Here is a 22,151-nt window from a genome sequence, read left to right on the forward strand (position 1 = left end):
ATGCTGCTTCTATCTCAAAAGTTTTAGTGTCTTAATACTACTGTGTAACATTATTAAATATCTCTATTCTCTAAGAGCTCTTAGCTTTTTTATGTTTTCTGACTCACACTTGTGGATCTAGCCTGGAATGGAATCTTTCATATAGTTGAGAGTTAGAACCTCGGCTCTGAGCAGTTGCTTTGATTCACCACATACTAATAATTTCATTATACCTATAGAAATCAAAGAAGACGCATTCTTAATAATCAATTATTATAATTATTCATAAAATACTGCAGGGGAAATAACCTATTGTTTAATTTTTCCATCTTCTCCTGTGTGTTTTTAATGTTTCATATAAAACAAGTCATTAAATATTTAGCCAGGATTAGTTGCACAAGCTGAATCTATTAAAAGAGTTTGATTAACACAGAGGAACACAGTTTTGGTAAAAACAATTCCAGGTTTATTGACTATAGCTAGTTTTCCAAATGTTCTGCTGTGAATGAGCCAATTTCTGTTTAAATAGATACTTATTTTCTTTCATATAGCAAAAGAATTCATTTGGCATTGACAGAAGCAAGATGAATAAAGATGTGTCAGCTTTAACTGCCTCCAGACACTTGCATTGGGAGGAATCAGCAAAAAGACAGACAGGATTCCTAGGTTTTCCTCTATGTGCCATATTCAATATTCTCACCAACTAACAGGACTCATATGAATGGACTAGTCTTCCTTGATTAAGCCCTGAACTAAGCTCCAAGACAGCCTTGGCTATTCCTAGTTGGATGTGGAATCGCGTGGCTGACATTTGCAGTTTTCATCAACCATTTTGGTGTTAAGCATGAAAAAGAAGTAGACCTTTTCTAAGTATTGCTAATTAGTGCTCTCTGACCATGTCTTATCACAGGCCAGTGTTTTGGGAATTTAAATTTTTTTCCTTAAAATCCTAATTGTCGTATTGTTATAATGTCTGGTTCTGTTTCCTGACTTTTCCTTAATTAAGTAAGTATTGTGTCTGGTGGCAAGTAGAATTTTCAGTCTGTTTCTGTAAATGTCTTCCTCACCAATTAAATTAATTTTACTACTAAGCTCAGGAGGAAGCGATATCTTATTCTTTATAGGGTTTAAAAATATTTAAAGGTGAGTAACATTCTTAAGTGTTCTCAAATATTTAAGGACACACAATTTTACTTTTACTAACCTAACAAGGAGAGGGCATTAGAATAGAAATAAAACTGAAAATACTTTCGTTGGCTATTTAAGCCACTTAAATCACAAATGATTACATACATCATAAAAATTATGAGAGTCCCATAGAAGTAACACAGGTTTGTAAGCCACATATTTCTGGAACCACCGTTTACAGGTTACGTTATTTGGAGCTAGGTCCAGGATCTCTTAATCTTACTTAATTTACTTTCAAAATCCTCATTCTTACGTGCCTCAATGCTTAGGCATCATCTTCCCCAGGAAATCTTTCCAGTCACCTGTGACTTACTTTGGTGATTTCTGTTGGTTTATCCTCTTGTGGCAACATAACATATTGCTGTGCTGCTATTCGCTGGTTGCCTGTATACCCTACTGCACCCCATCTCATCTGCACTAGATGACAAGTACGTAAATCAGAGGCCAAACCTCTCTTCTCTAAAGAACTTCATATATGTCAGAGTTATTTATTTACTCATTATTAAATGAGGTTGAAAAGGATTAGCCATAACTAATTAAACAAAGAAAGGTGTACATATTGAATGCATTAAGAAAAAATGCCCCAAACCTGCCCACACCTAAGGAAAACCTGAATATTCTTTTGTTTTAGCTTGTACAAAAAAACATAATTTTAATAAAAGTCCTGAAAGAAAATCTTAATATAGAAATATAACATTTCTGGATGAGACAACACAATAATACATCACCATCAAATCACTCTAAATTAATGTAATCTCAATCAAAACTCAAACTTAATGTAACATGAAATTCAAGAAAGGTTGTGGTAAATGTATACAAAAGATAAAATGTACAAAAAGAGAAAGTAATATTAAAAAATACAGGGAGGTACTAGCTCAAGTATATTTCAAAAACATATTACAAAGTCATAATAATTAGGTTAGTGTGGAATTAATACAAAAATATTTTAAAAATATAATTCAGAAAGAAATCCATTAACATATGATAATTTAGCTTGTATTGCATTGACATTTTAAATCAGTGGGGAAATAGAGAACTATAAAATCAAGCATATTTAAACAACTAGTCATTTGGGTAAGAAAGCAAGGTACCTAGTTTATATGTTCACTCACACACACACACACACACACAAACACACATTTATTTCACATAGATAAGACGAACATGAGTTAACCCTATAAATAGTTAAGAGTAACATAGGATAATTTGTATTGGAATAGAGAAGGCCTTTAAAATAAAACACAAAATAGTAAAGAAAAATACATAAATCTAACTTTATAAAAATGGTAAACTCCTATAAAAATGACTATTCTAAAATTTATATAAAACCCAAAAAGAGCCTGAATAACCAAGGCAATCCTAAACAACAACAACAACAAAAAAAAAGCTGAAGGCATCATGTTACCCAACTTCAAACTATCCTACAGGGCTACAGTAACCAAAACAGCACAGTGCTGGTACAAAAACAGGCACATAGGCCAATGGAATAAAATCTACATCTATGGCCATCTGATATTAGATAAAGCTGACAAAAACAAGTGGAAAAGACTCCCTATTTGGGGGGTGTTTTATTTATCTTGGGGAAAAGACTCCCACTTCAATAAATGGCGCTAAGATAACTGGCTAGCCATATGCAGAAGATTGAAGCTGGACCACTTCCTTACACCATATACAAAAATCAGTTAAAGATGGATTAAACAATTAAATATAAAACCCAAAAGTATAAAAGCTCTGGAAGACAACCTGGGCAATACCATCCTGTATATAGGAATGATCAAAGACTTCATGACAAAAACATATAAAGAATTGCAACAAAAGCAAAAATTGATCAGTAGACTCTAACTAACCTAAAGAGCTTCTGAACAGCAAAATAAACTACCAGCAGAGTATACAGACACTTACAGAATGGAAGAAAATAGTTGCAAACTATGCATCTGACAAAGGTCTAATATTCAGAATTTATAAGGAATTAAACAAATTTACAGGAGAAAAACAAATAGCCCCATTATAAACTGGGCAAAGTACTATGAATAGGCACTTCTTAAAAGAAGGCATACATGTGGCTAACAACCATATGAAAAAAAATGCTTAATATCACTCATTGTTAGAGAAATGCAAATCAAAACCACGAGATACCATTTCACACCAGTCAGAATGGCCATTATTAAAAAGTCACACAAAAAAACAAAAACAAACAAACAAACAAACAAAAAAAAACGGCAGTTGCTAAGAAGGTTGTGGAGAAAAGGGAACACTTATATACTGTTAATGGGAGCTTTGATCAGTTCAACCATTGTGGAAAGAAGTATGAAGATTCTTTTAAAAGCTAAAAGCAGAAATACCATTTGACCCAGGAATCCCATTACTGGATATATATCTAAAGAAATACAAACAATCCCACCATAAAGACACATGGACATGAATGTTCACTGCAGCACTACTCACAATAGCAAAGACATGGAATCAACCTAAATGTCCATTAATGACAGACTGGAGAGAGAAGATATACATATATGCCCTGAAATACCATGCACCATAAAAAAGAACAAGTTTATGTTGTCATTTGCAGGAACATGGATGTAGCTGGAGGCTATTATCTATTAAAAACTAACACAGTAACAGAAAACCAAATACCTCATATTCTCACTTACAAGCTGGAGCTAAATGATAAGAAATTATGAACACAAAGAAGCAAAAAATAACAGACACTGGGCTCTACTTGAGTGAGAAGGGTGGGAGGAGGGAGAGAAGCAGAAAGCTACTGGGCTCTGGGCTTAATACCTGGGTGAAGAAATAATCTGTACAACTAACCCCCATGACACATATTTACCTACATAACAAACCTTCACATGCATGACAAAACCTAAAATAAGAAACTAAATAATTAAAAAATATATAAAAACCACATTGAGATACCATCTCATGCCAGTTAGAGTGGCAATCATTAAAAAATCTGGAGACAACAGATGCAGGGGAGGATGTGGAGAAATAGGAACACTTTCACACTGTTGGTGGAAGTGTAAATTAATTCAACCATTGTGGAAGACAGTGTGGTCATTTTTCAAGGATCTAGAAATAGAAATTCCATTTGATCCAGTAATCCTATTACTGGGCATGTATCCAAAGGATTAGAAATCATTCTATTACAAAGACACATGCACACGTATGTTTAATGTGGCACTGTTCACAATAGCAAAGACTTGGAACCAACCCAAATGCCCATCAATGATAGACTGGATAAGGAAAATGTGGTACATATACACCATGGAATACTATGCAGCCATCAAAAAGGATGCGTTCATGTCTTTTGCAGGGATATGGATGAAGCTGGAAACCATCATTCTCAGCAAACTGATGCAAGAACAGAAAACCAAACACTGCATGTTCTCAGTCATAAATGGTAGTTGAACAACGAGGACACATGGACACAGAGAGGGGAATATTACACACTGGGGCCTGTCCAGGCATGAGGGTATAGGGGAGGGATAACCAGGGGGTGAGGGAATTGGCAAGGGATAGTATTAGGAGAAATACCTAATGTAGATGACAGGGTGATAGATGCAGCAAACCACCATGGCACATGTATACCTACGTAACAAACCTACACGTTCTGCACATGTACCCCAGAACTTAAAGCATAATAAATATATTGAAAAAAAAAATAAAAAAAGTAAAATAAAAAGTGAAAAATAAAGATAAAGCAAGGGAATAATAGAAATATTTCCAGCTTATTCTGTAGATAAATCTCTAATATCTGGAGCATACAAAAATGCCTAAAATCTACAAGGAAAAAATAAACAAAATATATTATACAAACAAGCAATTTACATAGGAAATACAAATCATTACTAACTTGTGAAAAGACACTGTCACACTAGTGTCCTAGGAAATGCGAAAATGAATAAATAACAATAAATAAGAAAGTTATAATGTTCTTTTATTCACAGGGTTAATTTAATGACAATATAAAATATTGTAGTAGTACAGGCACTACACTAGTGACAGCAGTTCAATCTATCAAGCAATTTGTAGAGCAATTTAGCACTATCAGCTAACACTGAAAACATGTATACAGTATGACCCTGCAATCCTGATCATTTATGCAACTGAGAATCTCTCACATATTAACACAAGAAAGTTTGTAAAATGATATTTTGCAGTCTTGTTTGTAATAATGGGAAGCAATCTAAATCTTTGTCTAGAAAAGAATGGTAAAATAAGCTAACATGATTCCAAAGCATGAAATACTATCTAGTAGTTAAAAAGAATAAAATAATTCTGAATGTATTTACTTGGGAGTCCTAAAAGGCACATTTAGGAGTGAGTAAGGTGAGTAAGGTGATTATTTCCCAAATATTATTCACATAGCTTTCACATTTCCTCACAGCCTAGGATTTAAATAGGGTAAGGATCAATGATTACAATGTCTGCCTGGGTAAGCTCTAAATGCTTTAGCTCAACTTTGGTAAGGCCATCTTCTACACTAATTGGTTCAGGTGATGGAGGCCTAAGACAGTTGGCTCATATCATTCTCCTGCCTAAGAATATTATTAGGACGTGCATGTGACTCAATTCAAATCAACGATCTGTGTCTGGAAAATTTGCTAGAATCTTTTGAAAAGGTAGTATCTCAAGCTTCTAAACGAGGTAGGGAAACCTTTTATCTCTATATCTAGACAGTGCAGGATTTAGCTGTAAAGCTTAGAATTCCTCTAGTCACTTCTTTCCTCTTGTCACAATCTAATATTAAACTCAGACTTACCGAAGTGCTGTTGTTTTCTGGCTTCCTTACTAAAATGCAAGTACCGTGATAATAGTGAATTTAATTGTTTTATTTTCCCAACATTCCAGCATCTAGAAACACAGCCAATCCTTAACAGGTACTCAGAAAATTTTGCTAAGTGAAAAAAACAAAACGTGTCTGAGAAGGGATTCACAACAAAGGACAGTGAATCTCAAACAATCAGAGCACAACGGAGCCACTCTCCAGATTAAAGCACACATGCACCTCCTCCCAAACATTTCTGTGAGTAAAGCACCAAAATACCCTTTAATATGTGTAGTCAACAGGAAATGGGAGGAAGAGGTGTTGGGGAATGCGAATCAAATGTAAGTAAGTAAGGGATCATAGAATGCTAACTTGAAAAAATAAAATTATAGAAATACATGTAGAATGTAGCACATTTATATGAAAAACAAAAATGCTACATGCATGTGTAATTGCATACACAAATACAGAGAAATATCTGAAAGGGCATTGACCAAATGAAAAGACTCAGAGCTAATGCCTGCCTTGTTTGGAACCCAGGATTGTAATCTTTCCAATTACTCAATTCTGCCAATCAAAGGTTTTTTTTTATTAGAAAATAGTTCCTTCCTACCTACCCCATGTCAGGTTAGAGGAGCTGATCCAAGTTATGAACAGGCATAGTGAAAGACTTATCTTTATTACTGATGCTCAGTCTTCATCACAGCAGGCATCTTTATTGACCACAGTCAGTCCTCCCCAGATGACACATCACTAAATATACTAAATGACATGATGGGCCTTCAGTTGTTCATCAGAGAGGGCATGGTAAGCACATTATATTGACTTGTCTAAATGATTTTCTTTGTTTTTTGATCATGCTGCTGTAAAGCCACAGATCAGTTAATAATCTTGACATTTTATTTAATTCAGGATGATTTGGACATCATTATATTATGAAGCAGATTTTTTTTGCTAGAATGAAAGGATTTTATGGTTCAATCATTTGTTCGTGAAGAACTGCATCTGTTTTCTGGTACAGCCATTAAGGACAGGGAGTGATAAGCTTTCATTTCTAGGTTTCTAAGGAATACAAGTCATAGTATAAGGTTAGAAAGTAAGAATAGATTTGCTACTGTCTAACTAACAAAAACAAGATGATTAACACAAAGCAAATTTGTTGCAAAATAAGGACCAGAGCTGGGCCACTAACCTGTGACATAGAGATAGTTCATGAGGAGCATCGTTCCTTATAGAAAGAACATCACAGCCATTAATTGTGACTTGCTGTGTGCCAGCCCCATATATGTATTATTTCTAATCTTGAAAATCTAGGAATAACTAGATGTGATTCCCATTTTACAGATTATGAGCCTGTCACTCAGTTGGTATTCTACTTCTCAAATATGAAGTGATAAAAACCAAGAGATATATAATGCAAATCAACTTTTGCTGACCTAAATACAGTGAAGAAACTGGTAATTGAAGTTTGTAATTTTAAAAAATATTTTCCTGTTCATTAATGAAAGATCAGTGTAACCTCACTAAAGGAGCTGCCAGTTTTAGCGCCTTAATTAAAGAACCTGCTGTGTGATATTTAGCAAATCACTCAGGTCTCAACTTTCCTGACTGTAAAATTAGGGTGAGATTAGTAATAGGGATGTATACTTTCCAATAATTCTAATTTGGCCACTGTATACCTAAGTAAGTTTTATCACATTAATACTCTACAAAATATACGTAGGGTGGATGCGAATAGCATATTCTGTCTACACTTAAAAGCTAGATATGGCTCCCTGAAGAAGTTTCAAATTTTTCTATGCATTTTTTCTAAAATATTGAGTATTGTTTTCTTTTAAAAAGTACAACCTCTGATACAGTAATGTATTAGAATGTGGTAAGAAGAAAGATGGTATTCATTCAATTTCAACTTCCAAGGGACAAAAGGAGTAAATAAACAATAGAAACAAAGATGTGTTACAGCAAGACAATAAAATGTTGTTTGAAAGGAATAAATAAATGAATATGACTGAATACCCTAAAGGCTTAACATTAAGAGAAACATAGCTAGATGCAGAGACATGTATTCAATATGAAGATATATATGTATGTCTGTATGTTTATGCTTACATTCAATACAAATTTTGGGAAGATGATGGTGGCAGGGTATAGGTTTTGAAATTCTCCAAGTCCCCAATAAAAATAATAAATACATACCAAAACTAACATCAATAAACATTAATTAACCAAACTTGATAAAAAGGCATATCTGCAGAATAAGATACATTTAGATAGTAATAAACCACCAATTACTACAATGTTCACATAGATTATATGGCATCTGCAGGAGAAAACAGAGAGAAATTGTATACCAACATACAGAAGAATAAAGCTGGACCCCTGTCTCTCACCACATACAAATATTAACTCGAGATGGATTAAAGACTTAAATGGAAGACCTGAAACTATAAAACTACTGGGAACATATGGCAAATTTGAGAAAATTAAAAAACTCAAAATAGCCAATAGGTTTTCCTTGGAAAGCATGTCAGACAATCTGAAACTATCAGCTGAAGCAGGAAAAATGAGAGTGGCCCAATATTGTTAAATGTCAATTCTACCCAAAGCAGTCTACAAAGCCAATGCAACCCTGATCAAAACACCAGAATATTCCTCACAGAAATAGAAAATAAAAATCCTAAAATTTGAATGGAACCACAAAAAGAACTCGAATAGCCAAATAAATTTTAAGCAAAAAGAACAAAACTGAAGTCACATACTACCTTACTTCAAAATATATTACATGCTATAGTAAACCAAACAGCATGGTGTTTGTATAAACATAGACCAATGAAACAGAAAAGAGAATCCAGATATAAACCCACACATTTAGAGTCAGCTGATGTTTAATAAACACACCAGGAACAAACATGCAATGGAAAAAGGAAATATTCAATGCATCATACTTGGAAAATTGGATATCCACATGCAGAAGAATAAAACTGGACCCCTATCTCGCCATATGCAAAAATTAACTCTAAGATAGCTTAAAGTCTTAAACATAAGACTCAAAATTACAAAACTACCCGAAGAAAATATAGTGGAAACCCTTTAGGATATCAGTCTAAGCAAGGATTTTATGGCTAAGGCCTTGAAAACATAGGCAACCTAAAGAAAAATAGACAAATGGGACCAAGACTAAAAAGCTTCTGCACAGCAAAGAAAAGAATCAACAGAGCGAAGATTATACCCATTAAATGGAAGAAAATATTTACGAACTGTTCATGTGACAACTAATATTCAGAATATACAAGAAGCTCATAGAAAACAGTCCTGTTAGAAGATGGACAAAGGGCATTAATAAATATTCTCAAAAGACATATGAATATCTAACAGGTATATGAACACTTCCATCATTAATCATCAAGGACATGCATAACAAAACCACAAGACACCATCTTGCCCTTGCAGAATGGATGTTGTTAAAAAGACAAAAATAACAGATGCTGATAAGCACATGAAGAAATGGGAATTCTCATACACTATTGGGGGAATGTAAATTAGTAGAACCACTATGGAAAACAGTATGAAACTCTTTCGGGAAACTAAAAATAGAACTATCATACAATCCATCAATCCCATTACTGGATATTTATCAAAGGGAAGAAAGTCAAAGGGATATTAGCACCCCTATGTTTGTTGCAGCACTATTCATGGTAGCAAAGATATGGATTCAATCTATGTGTCTTGCGGTGAATGAAGAAAGAAATTGTAGTACTTATATATAATGAAATACTATTTGACTGTAAAAAGATGATGCCATGTCATTTGCAGCAATAAGAATCAAACTGGAGGTCATTATATTAACTGAAACAAGCCAGACACAGAAAGACATAAGACATTTGCTCACTCATAAATGGGAGCTAAAAAAGTTGATCTCAACTTTTTAGAAATCAGAATATATTTTGTAATTTTATAAAGAATTACTCTCTTTGTAGAGAGTAGAATTATAATTACCAGAGGTTGCAAAGGGATGTGCGTAGGGTGAGGTAGAAAGATAGTTTGGCTAATGGGTAAAAACAAAGTTAGAAGAAACAGGTTATAATGTTCAATAGAAGAGCAGGGTGACTACAGTTAAAAGCAATGTATTGTATACTTCAAAATAACTAGCAGACAGGATTTGAAATGTTCTCTACATATATAAATCATAAATACTAGAAGCGGTGAATACCCTAAATACCCTAATTTGATCACTACACATCTTATGCATGTAACAAAATATCACATGTATCATATGTATGTACAGATATTAGGTATCAATTAAAAAGAAAAATAAGATAGTGCTTATTTTGTGGGGATGAGTTGGTGATCTGAATGGGGCACAAGGAGCGGCTTAAAAGGTGGATGTTAAAAATTTTATTTCTTGACGTGGGAAAGGATATGAGAGCACTTACCTTCTATGCATTCATTAAACTATGATAATTTGGTATACTTTTCTATATTTGTGTTTTGGTTTGTAATAAAATAACTAAAATATTAAAAACCAGTATTTAAGGGTGTTTCTCACTTTATTCTTCCAACGTGTAGGTTAGAAAGATGACATAGGATATAGCATGGTGACAATTTTAGTCTGTAGAAGTTTCTCACAAACTTGTCTGCTTACAACTGATGCCATTGCTATAACTGTTTTGATTCCCACATTATTGCTATCATGTTTACAAATAAATGAATATTGCTGATTAAGCATTTATTTTTCATGTCCTAGTAGATTGCTAGCTGTGGGGATACAAGAATCAAAAAGATGTAGATATCTTCCCAAAGAGCTTATTAACTAATGGGAGGGATAATGAAAATTAAATTACATGAAATATGTGTCCAAGTCTAGCCAGCTCTTCATCAAACATATTTCCTCTGCTACCTAGACACACAACAATTCTGAGCTTCCTCTTTGAAAGTTCTGGCCATGTGAACTGAATAAGTGCAGAATTTATTTTAGCACTTCCACAACTGGACCTAAAGAACCTCTGCATGCAACCTGTAATGCTCTTTCCCCTTCTCCTATAAATGAAGGAGCCACATTTTGACTACAGCAATCACAAATTGGTAGGAGCTTACTTCCATTAATAACCGCTTGGGGTAGAGTCTTGTCTATCAGAAATACTCATTTTAAACTTTATTTTAGTGACAAATTATTATTTTGTTGTCACAGATATCTGAGATTTATATTTTATGGCAGCCAGAATTATAACTAATACAAAAATTGGCAACCTTAAGTGAGGTGTCACCATTTTTAAAAAGCCTAAACTATGTAACTCAGTGGTAGAGTAACAAAGAAAACTGATACCAGAGGATGAACATACCATCTTCTTAAGGTATAGTAGAAAACACAGTAACTATTGACAGCAATGCCAGAGAAACAGAGCAAGTGCCTACTGAGATGGGTCTAGAAGAAGAGTTTGTAAAACCAGTTTTAATTAAGTAGTTGGTTTTAACTGATTGGATTAGTTAGTAAGATTAGAAATAAGAAATAGGCTGAAAGGCAAAGAATTGACTGTTCAAGAATAGAAACAAAAATGATCCAGGGAGTTGATAAATCTGGGGTCATAACTAGTTTGAAACATTATCTCTATATATGAAACAGAAAAAAAAAATATTTAAACACACACACACACAATACTTTGAGCAACAAAATTTCTTTAATAGATTCAGCCCTGTGGAAAACAATGTTTTCACATTCTCACCCAAGCCAGATGGGCTCTAAGGCAACCGTTGCTAAATTGGGATATAGAGGCCAGGAAATGGCAAAGCTATACATAGAGAGAGAGAATTTGAGAAGTATGCCTGGGAAATAAATTCAGATACGGTTAATGGTACATTAACTAGAGGAAAAAATAAATAAATAGCCCATTACTAAGTTAAAAAAACTGCATTGTCCTAAAAAATAAACTGATCTAATAATAGTAACAACAACAACATGAAATCCTTATATAAACATGAAAGAGGCAACACAAGCTGTATAGCCCGTAATGTAGGTATCTACTTCTTACCACGACTTTGGCTGTAGCCATATGCATGACAAGCTGAGAAGAACTCACGGAATGTGGGACCAAGAGCCAGAGAGAATAATATACAGGAAACAGAACTGGAATCTAACCAAAGACCTTCTCCATTGTCAAGTTAGAGAGATCTCCAAATAATTGCCTAGGAGGATTTCATCATTTTCATAAGCCAATCATAGCTATGTATTTCTCGTTTGTTTTTGTTTTAAATATTGGTTTTCATTGTGAGTGTACAGGCTCAGCTCCACTATTGTATGTGGGATATATTTCTGGAGAGATAATAAATTGCTTTTTGCTCCTTGGTCATCTGATTATGAAAAAAGCACACAGTGTAGTGTTGCTTGTATTTATACTTCCTTGTTTAAAAAGTATTAGATTGAAGGTAGTTTTCTGGGACTAGCTTTTTTTACTCAGAATTGTTTTAATGAGATTGACGTCTACTTTTTTTTTTTAATCATGGTCATTATTTATTTTCATTGCTATAACTCATTCTATGATGATATATTATGTATTTATTTGTTTTCCCTAATATGGACATTTGAGATGCATACAGTGTTTGTTGTTATAAATATTGTTACACACACTTCCTGGTTATCCTTGGCAAAATTTTTATACACATCTAAGCATGACATTGCCAAGTGTTAAGAGTATGCATGTATTTAACTTCCTGAAATAATACCAAATTCCCCAAATGAGAATACTCCCAATAGCAAGTATTAAAGATCTAATATAATTCACATTCTTTTCAACATTTGGAATTTAAAAACGAAAAATTATTTTTTGCCAATTGAATAATTAGTAAAATAATAGATCACCATTGTCTTGATTTTCATTTTCAAAATCAGTAAAGTTAAATATCATGTCATAAATGTACTGGCCAATTATATTTTCTCTTCTATAAACTATTAATTTTTGCATGTTTGTTTGCTTTTGCTTAATGATTTTTCAAAGTTTGTTATATATTCTTAATGTTAATTACTTATTGGTTATCCGGATCATCATTTCTGCTGGATATTTGTAACTCACCTTTTTATTTTGTTTATGCATCATAGAATGATTCAAAATTAGATTTCTGAAATATTCAAATGTATCAAAACTTTTAATAGCTAGCACTTTATATATTTTATGTTGAAAACTGATCTCTACCCAGAAGTTTAAAAGATATTCACCTATTTTTGCCTCTTACACTTAATTTTTTTATGCCATTAGGTTTTGTCATTTATGTACTGTGTACTTATTAGTGGTAGGAGTTTATGTTTCATCCATTCACAAACAAGTCTGTATAGAAACTAGCCATATTATGGGGCAGTGGATGCATGAGTAGACAACGTGGAAAATGAAAGAGATCACTTTATTTTGGCAACGGCTGAACACAGACAATAGAAAGGATATTGAACAGCATGTTTATGGGTACAGCAGTGTAATATGGGTCCTGGCAGCTTATCTCACTTGACACAGTGTTAAAGAGCACGATTAACCCAACTCTTTGACTGCTTCTTTATTATGGTGGCTTTCTATTGGGTTACAATGGTCTTCAAGACCAGCTTTCGTTTATTTTTCTGCCTTGACTTTAAATCTCCCTTTTGCCCCCACAGTTGGGTTGACAATACACACTTGATGAAATCATTGAATTATAGAATTGGATATATCTTCAATTCTTACTCATACAAATCTGGGTTATTGTCAGAATCACACATTTTTAAAGTGTTCAATTTGGAGTGATGTCAGCAAGATGACTCACTAGTGATGCCTGGCATTCATCACTACCTCAAGAAAGAACCAAGACAACAAATAAACAGCTGGAATTTCACTGGAGTGTTGAAGCAAGCAAGTAAGAGCTCAATGGGGCAGTGGAGATAGACCTGTGGTGCTTGGAAGTCCAGGAGGGTAGTGTGAAAGCATGCAACCTCAGCAGCCCTGCCTCTCCTGCACAAATAAGATCTGCCTGGAGCCAGGAAAGACTTCTCATTGTAAGGGAAAAGGTAAGAAGATAATTCCTACTAGCTCCCATTGCTGCCACCAACACCTATAATCCTTAGAACTTGAGAACCCCACAGTGCTAGCAAGCCATGAGCTCAGTTTAGAAAGCTGCCAGGAATTCAATCAGTGCATTGCCCCAGATTAGTAGCCTGAGACACACACTTTCCATTCCTAAACCTTTCTCTGTAAGCCAAGCTGCTGCTACACAGCACCAGCTTGAGACGAGAGCCACTTGTAGAGTGCATCATCATCTAGGGGCCAGTAGCCACAGCAACTCTTTAGCCATGCAGCTCCATCTTTATTATGCAAAGCCCACAAAGGTGGCTGAACACTACAACACCTACTACATGGACCTTGGGCCCAGGATGTGCTGTGATTTTGGTTCTAAATAGCAGGGAAACCAACCTTCACTGCTGTACTTCCAGTCAGAGGAACAGTCTGCTAGCCTACCTCAGGACAAATCTGCCCTTGAGATGGCCAAATAACTGTTTACCTTACCCTTAGCAAGAGAGGCCCCTGAGCCTTGGCCAGAAGATTGGCTGTGTGCCTGTGCTCAAGACCAGAGAAACATCTCTGCAATGCCCCTGCCACTTACCAGACATACTCATGGCTTGCCTAATTGCCCTAAACTCAAAATAAGGGCCTGGGAGACAATTCTGCAGGCAATCCCTATGAGTAACCCTGGGTGGAAATACCTCAAGCTGGCTAAGCAGCCTTGCACCTGCACTGTCAACCTGAAAAAACAGTTCTGTGGGTCACTTCTGGTGGACATACTCCAAGCTGGACAAGAAGCCATGCACCTACATAGTGGGCCCAAAAACAGCCCTATGTGCCACCTCTGGCAGATACCCCTGGGCCTAGTAAGCTGCTGTGTACCCATACCAAGGCCTGAGAAATACTCCAAAGGCCTCCTCTGGCAGGCATATCCCCAGGCCAACCAAGCAGCCACATGCCTGTGTCCTGGACCTACAAAACAGCCCATGGGCTAGCCCCAGCAGAAACACCCACAGGCCAACTGAGCAGTGGGACGTCTTTGTCACAGGCCTGAAAAACAGCCCTATATCCACTCCTGACAGACACACCCCCAAGCCAGCTGAGGAGCTGTGCTGCCACTTCCTGGCCCTGAGAAACTGACCCGTGGGCCATCTCCAAGAGACACACTCCCAAGCCAGCCAAGTAGTTCTATACCTGCATCTCGGGCCCGAGAAACAATCCCATTGTGGTGGGCATGCCCCCAGGCTGGATAAATAACCATGAAGCTGTGCTCCTGACTCGTATAAGAGCCCTATGTTCCTAACACCAGTTAGAAGAGAGACCCAAAGCTGGCTTATCCAGTATCTGCATGTACACCTGCTGATATGGTTTGGCTCTGTCCCTGCCCAAATTTCATCTTGAATTGTAGCTTCTATAATTCCCAAATGTTGTGGGAGAGACCCAGTGGGATATAACTGAATCATGATGGTGGATTCCCCCATACTAACTCAGTGAAATACAAGATAATACAGAAGAAATGCAACAAAACAAGAAAAAATAATTATTTGAATGAGAATTTTAACAAAGAGATAGATATCACAAAAAAGAACCAAATTGAATTCCTATAGCTGACAAGTCCAAAGAATGAAACAAAAAATACAATTAAAAGCTTGAACAACAGACTAGATCAAGCACAAGAATCTGTTTCTGAACGTTAAGATAGATCTTTTGAAATAACAAAAGATGACAAATAAAAGAGTTTTTAAAAAGAAAATGAAGAAAACCTACAGGATTTATGGGACACCATTAAGCAAACAGATATTTATAAGATGGAATTTTCAGAATAAGACAAGGGAAAAGGTGAAGAAACCATATTTAATAAATTAATAGCAGAAAACATCCTAAGCCTTGAGAGAGAGGTAGAAATTTAGATCTATGAAGCAAGCAGAATCCCAAATTAATTCAATTCAAACAGGTCATCTCTGATGCACATTATAGTAAAATTGCCAAAATCAAACACAAAGAAATAATTTTCGAAGCAACAAGAGAAAAGTATCATGTCATATATAAGGAAATTAACCTTATATGTATCTTTACCTTATATGAGTGTATTTCTCCAGAGAAACATTTCAGGCCAGGAGAGAATGGAATAATACATTCAAAATATGAAAAGAAAACCAAAACAAAAAGACATACTGCCAGAAAAGAGCATTATACTCAGCAAAGCTATTCTTCAGAAATGAAAGGAAATAAAATCTTTCACAGACAAGCAAAGGCTATGGGAATTTGTTACCACTAGACCAGCCATACAATGAATGTTCAAGGGAGTCTTACGTATGGAAGTAAAAAGACAACAACCACCATCATGAAAACATGAAAAACTATAAAACTCACTGGTAGACAGATACGCCAAGGAGAAAAAGACAGGAATGAAACCTTATCAATAAAGGAAACCAACAAGCCTCAAAAACAAACAATAAGAGAGGTAGTAAGGAAAAAAGGATGTGCAAAACAATCAGACAACACCAATAAAATAAAGTTCTTACTTATTAGTAATAGCCATGAATGTAAATGTTAAATAATTCCTCATTTAAAAGATACAGATTAGTTGAATCCATTTGAAGAACAACAACAAAAAAAGATTCAATTAAATGCTACCTACCAGAAACTCAACTCATCAGTAGAGACACACATACACTAAAACTGAAGGGATATAAAAAGATGATCCATGCAAACAGAAACATAAAGCAACCAGAGTGGCTATGATTATATATGACAAACAGGCTTGAAGTTAAAAGCTGTAAAAAGAGAAAAAGAAGAACATTATATGATAAAAGAGATATATTTTTAAAAGTATAATAATTATAAATATATTTGTACCCAACAGTAAAGCATCCGGATAGAAAAAGCAAATATTATTAGATCTAAAGGAAAAAATAGTTGAGGACTTCAATACCCAGTTCTCAGCATTGGACACATTATCTAGATAGAAAATAAATTTTAAAAAACCCTGTGATTTAAACTGCACTATAGAGCAAAAGAACCTAACAGACATTTGTTTAACATTTTACACAAAAGCTGAGTGATATACATTTTTCATCAGCACATGGAACATTATCCAGAATTGACTATATGGTTAAGACAAAAAAGTAATCTTCAAAATTTTTTTTAAATTGAAATTATATTATGTATCTTATCTGGCCACATTATAAAACTATACATCAATAACACACACACAAAACTGAACAAATACATATAAATTGAATATACAATGGCAGGAGGAAGAAATTAAGAATAAAATTTATTAAAATCATTGAAACAAGTGAAAATAGAAACACAACATACCAAAACCTAATAGAAACACAACATATCAAAACCTATAAAACACAGTAAAAAATAATACTAATAAGCAAGATTATAGCAATAAATGCCTACATAAAAATAAAATAGAAAGATGTCAAATATACAACCTCACTATGTACCTCTCAAAGAAATAGAAAATCAAGAACAAACCAAACTTAAAATTACTGGAAGAAAAAAATCATAAAGATGAGAGCAGAAGGAAACAAAATTTAGACTGAAAAAACTACAAAATATCAATGAAACAAACTTTTTTTGAAAAGGTAAACAGAATTGACAAACTGTTAGCTACCCTAACTAAAAAATAGACAAGACTCAAATAACGAAAATCAGAAATAAAAAAGGAGACGTCACAATAGACAGCACTGAAATACAAAGAATTATTACAGACTAATATGAACAACTATATATCAATACATTCAAAAACATAGGAAAAATCGATACATTTCTAGACATACACATAATAACAAGATTGAACCAAGAAGAAATAGAAAACCTGAACAGACCAATTGCAAGTAATGACATTGAATCAATAAGTCTTTCACCAAAGAAAAGTCCAGGACTGGATGGCTTCACTGCTGAATTCTATCAAACCTTTAAAGGAGAATTAATACCAATTCCTCTCAAGCTATTCCAAAGAAATTAAAGTAGAGTGAGCTCTTTGTAATTTACTCTATAAGGCCAGTATAATCCTTAAGCTCAAACCAGACAAGTACACAAAATCAACGACAAACAACTGCAGGCCAATATCCCTGATTAATATAGATACAAAAATTCTCAGCAAAATACTTGCAAATCAAATACAAAAATACATCAAAAGGTAATACACCATGACCAAAAATGATTTACTCCAGTAATGCAAGGAAGGTTCAACATAATAAATAAACACTACAAATAAAAAAATAAACACTATACATCACATCAATAGAATGAAGGACACAAACTATATAATTATCTAAATTGACATATAAAAACTTTTGATAAAAATCAATATTATTTTATGATTAAAACTCAATAAATTTGGTATAGAATGAAAGTGCCTTAAAATAACAAAGGCTGTATATGACAAACCCACCACTAACATTGTACTAAATCAATAAGCTTTCAGTTTTGCCTCTAAGAACTGGAACAGGACAAGGGTGCCTACTCTCACTGCACTTATTCAATATATTGCTCTAGCCAGAGCAATTAGGCAAGATAAAGAAATAAAGGGCATCCAAATTGAAAAGGAGGAAGTCACATTGTGACTATTTATAGACATAATCTTACATCTAGAAAAATCTAAAGACTCTACCAAGAAACATTTCAGACTGAGCAACAAAGGCAAGATAGTTGAAAGATACAAAATTAATATACGAAAATCAGTATTGGTTTCTATACACTAACAATGTAACATATAAGAAGAAATCAGTAAGGCTATCAAGTTCCATTCAAATAACTATAACCAAGCCCATTCAAAATAGCTATTAAAAATACCCAGGCTTCAATTATACCAAAGAGGTGAAAGACTTCTACAAGAAAAACTACAAAACACTGATAAAAAAACAAAATTGAAAAGGATATAAACAAATACACAGTCCATGCTCATTGATTGAAATAATATTCCTAAAAAGACAATACTAACTCTAAAATATACAGACATTTTGTAATCCTCTTAAAAACAATGACATTCTTCACATAAATAGAAAGAAACATCCTAAAATTTGTATGTAACCAAAAAGGACCCCAAATCACTGAAGCAATCCTGAGAAAGAAATAACAGAGCTGGAGATATAACGCAATAAGATTTCAAAATATACCACAGATCTTTAGTAAGCAGTATGCTATTAGCACGAAAAAAGATATGTAGACAAATAGAATGGAATAGAGAACACAGAAATTACTCTACAAAGCTATAGCCAACTGAATTTTGACAGAGGTGCCAAAACACTAATTGGGGAAAGGACCGTCTTTTCAATAATTGGTGCTAGGACGATTGGATATTCATAAACAGAATAATGGAATTAGTTGTTCACATTTTACCTTTTACAAAAATCAACTCAAAATGGAACAATAACCTAAATGTACTATCTGAAATAATAAAAAAAAAATTACTAGAAGAAGTTCTGGGAAAAATGCTTCAGAACATGAGTCTGGAAAAAGATTTTATATGACCTCAAAAGCATAGGAAACAAAAATAAAAAATGGGGTTATGTCAAAAGAAATAACTTCTGTATAGTAAATAAATCAATAGAGTAAAAAGACAATCTACAAAATGGTATAAAATATTTGCAAAATACTCACCCAACAGGGTATTAATATCTAGAACTAGGCACTGAAACATTTCAACCACAAAAAATCCAGTTAAATATGAACAATCTAAACATATATTTCTCAAAAGAAGACATGCAAATTGATGAAAAACATGAAAAAATAGTGCAACATTATTAATCATCAGGTAAATGCAAATTAACACCAAAGTAAGATTTTTTTTCTCAACTCACTTAGGATGACTATTAAAAAAATGAAAAGGAAATACATATCCACACTTGGTGGAAATGTAAACTACTACAGTCACCATGGGAAACAGTATGGAGGTTCCTCAAACAACTACAAATAGATCTACCATATAATCCAGCAATCCCACTCATGGGTGTTTATGCAAAGGAAACAAAATCATTATATTGAACAGACATTTGCACCCTATATTTATTGTAGCACTATTCCCAATAGCCGAGATATAGAATCAAGCGAAGTTCCAACAACAGATGAGTGGATAAAGAAAACATGTTCTATATATACACACGCAACGGAATACTATTCACCCATAAATAGAATGACATCCTGTTATTTTTGACAACATGGACAGAACTAAAGGACATATGTTAAGTGAAATAAGCCAGGAACAGAAAGATAAACACCACATATTCTCACTCATAAATGGAAGCTAAGAAAAGTTTATCTCATAGAAGCAAAAAGTAGAACAAAGGATACTAGAAGCTGCAAAGGGTGGAGAGAAGGGAAGGATAGGAATTTGTTAAACACAAAATTAAAGCTAGATCGGAAGAATAAGTTTTAGTGTTTTATACTACTGTAGGATTATTATAATTAACAATAATATATGATGTAGTATCAAATAGCTAGGAGAAGGATATTAAATATTCACACACAAAGAATTAACAAATATTTGAGATGATGGATATGTTAATTAACATAATAACTCTGATCATTATACAGTGTATGTTTCACAATGTCACTATGTACTCTGAGTATGTGCAATGATCATTTGCCAGCTAAAAAATAAAATTACAAAAAATAAAATGTAGAGCTAAAGACCATGCTGTTTGAAATATCTCATTAAATAGGTTTGCCGTGGAGGCAATAAACCATCCTAAAATACTGTACAGGCACCTGTAGTAATTAAACAATTTTGAGAACTATCAATCAAGTCAAAACATTATATTTTATTAGTGAGAATATTGAGGGCTAGAGAAGAAAACTATTTTGGGAAAGATTGAACAATTTTTAGCAGAAGAGCACGTAGAAGACTCAAGACCCTATGTAGGGTGATGTAGTAGAGTTGAGATTTTATACCTATATATAGATGATGTAGATTTGTAAGTAAACAGGCATTTTGAGAGAGGAGCTGACGTATGTTAGGCATATAGGCATCAGTCTATTTTAATGTCTACTCTAAAGAAGGAGGCAACAGAAAAATAAAGTTCACTTGACAAACGAGGCTAAGATTGCAATGGAACAGAAGGAAATAATTTTAGCTCCAATCAGAGTTGGTCATTTGGGCTTTTCCTATTTTTGTCAATGCTTTATTTTTAGCAACTAGAGTATTGTCTGATGCAGTGTGACCTCGATAAATGTGTATTTAATAAATGAATGAATCAATGATGAATGATTGATGGATGACTATGATTATTTCCTACCTGATGCCTTTTGAGCTTCCTATCTAGGTCATTTGTTCTAGTTGCTGATGGCTGCTGAAAGTTTACCTTTATAATTTATTTAATTGATTTTACATATTGATTTGCCTTACTTTCAGAGGAACATAGACATGCTTAAGAGGGGGCTGATCTGTTAGCCCTTACCCCCTCTTCCTTCTCAGTGAGAATGATTTTATTTAATCTCCTTACAGATCATTTTTCAGAAGTTTAGTTAATGAGAAGAGAGAAAAGGAACCAAAAGAAAACATAACTAAAAAACAAAAATCCACCATTGCCAATTTTCCCAAGATCAATCTGGACCATGAATGGTCTTAGACTAGAAAATACTCCTCTGCTTGGATCTGTTGTTCACCTGATGCCAGCAACACAGATTGGAAGACTTAGCAGTTAAGTCTAAACCCTATGGCTGGACCCATTTCTTCCTGCTCCTATCTGCTAACAGCAACTATAAAACTCAGTTTTTACACAAAAAGCAACCAAACTCGATCTCCAAAATGTGGAAAAAAGAAGACAAATTGGTTTGGGTGCCTGGGACTGGAGGAATAGCACAATGAGTGGACAGGTTTGCTTCCCATCCCAATAAAAGAAGGTCTCACAGACCCAGAATTTCCTGACCCTCCATCTAACATTAAAAAGGGCATCTGGCCAGGCACGGTGGCTCACACCTGTAATCCCAGCACTTTGGGAAGCTGAGGCTGGTGGATCACGAGGTCAGGAGATCAAGACCATCCTGATTAACACGGTTAAACCCCGTCTCTACTAAAAATATAAAACATTAGCCAGGGGTGGTGGAACGCGCCTGTAATCATACCTACCTGGGAAGCTGAGGCAGGAGAATCGCTTGAACCTGGGAGGCAGAGGTTGCAGTGGGCCAAAATTGTGCTACTACACTCCAGCCTGGGCCACAGAGCAAGATTCCGTCTCAAAAAA

The sequence above is a fragment of the Cebus imitator genome, unplaced genomic scaffold (assembly GCF_001604975.1).
Source record: "Cebus imitator isolate Cc_AM_T3 unplaced genomic scaffold, Cebus_imitator-1.0 Scaffold167, whole genome shotgun sequence".
NCBI lineage: Eukaryota > Metazoa > Chordata > Mammalia > Primates > Cebidae > Cebus > Cebus imitator.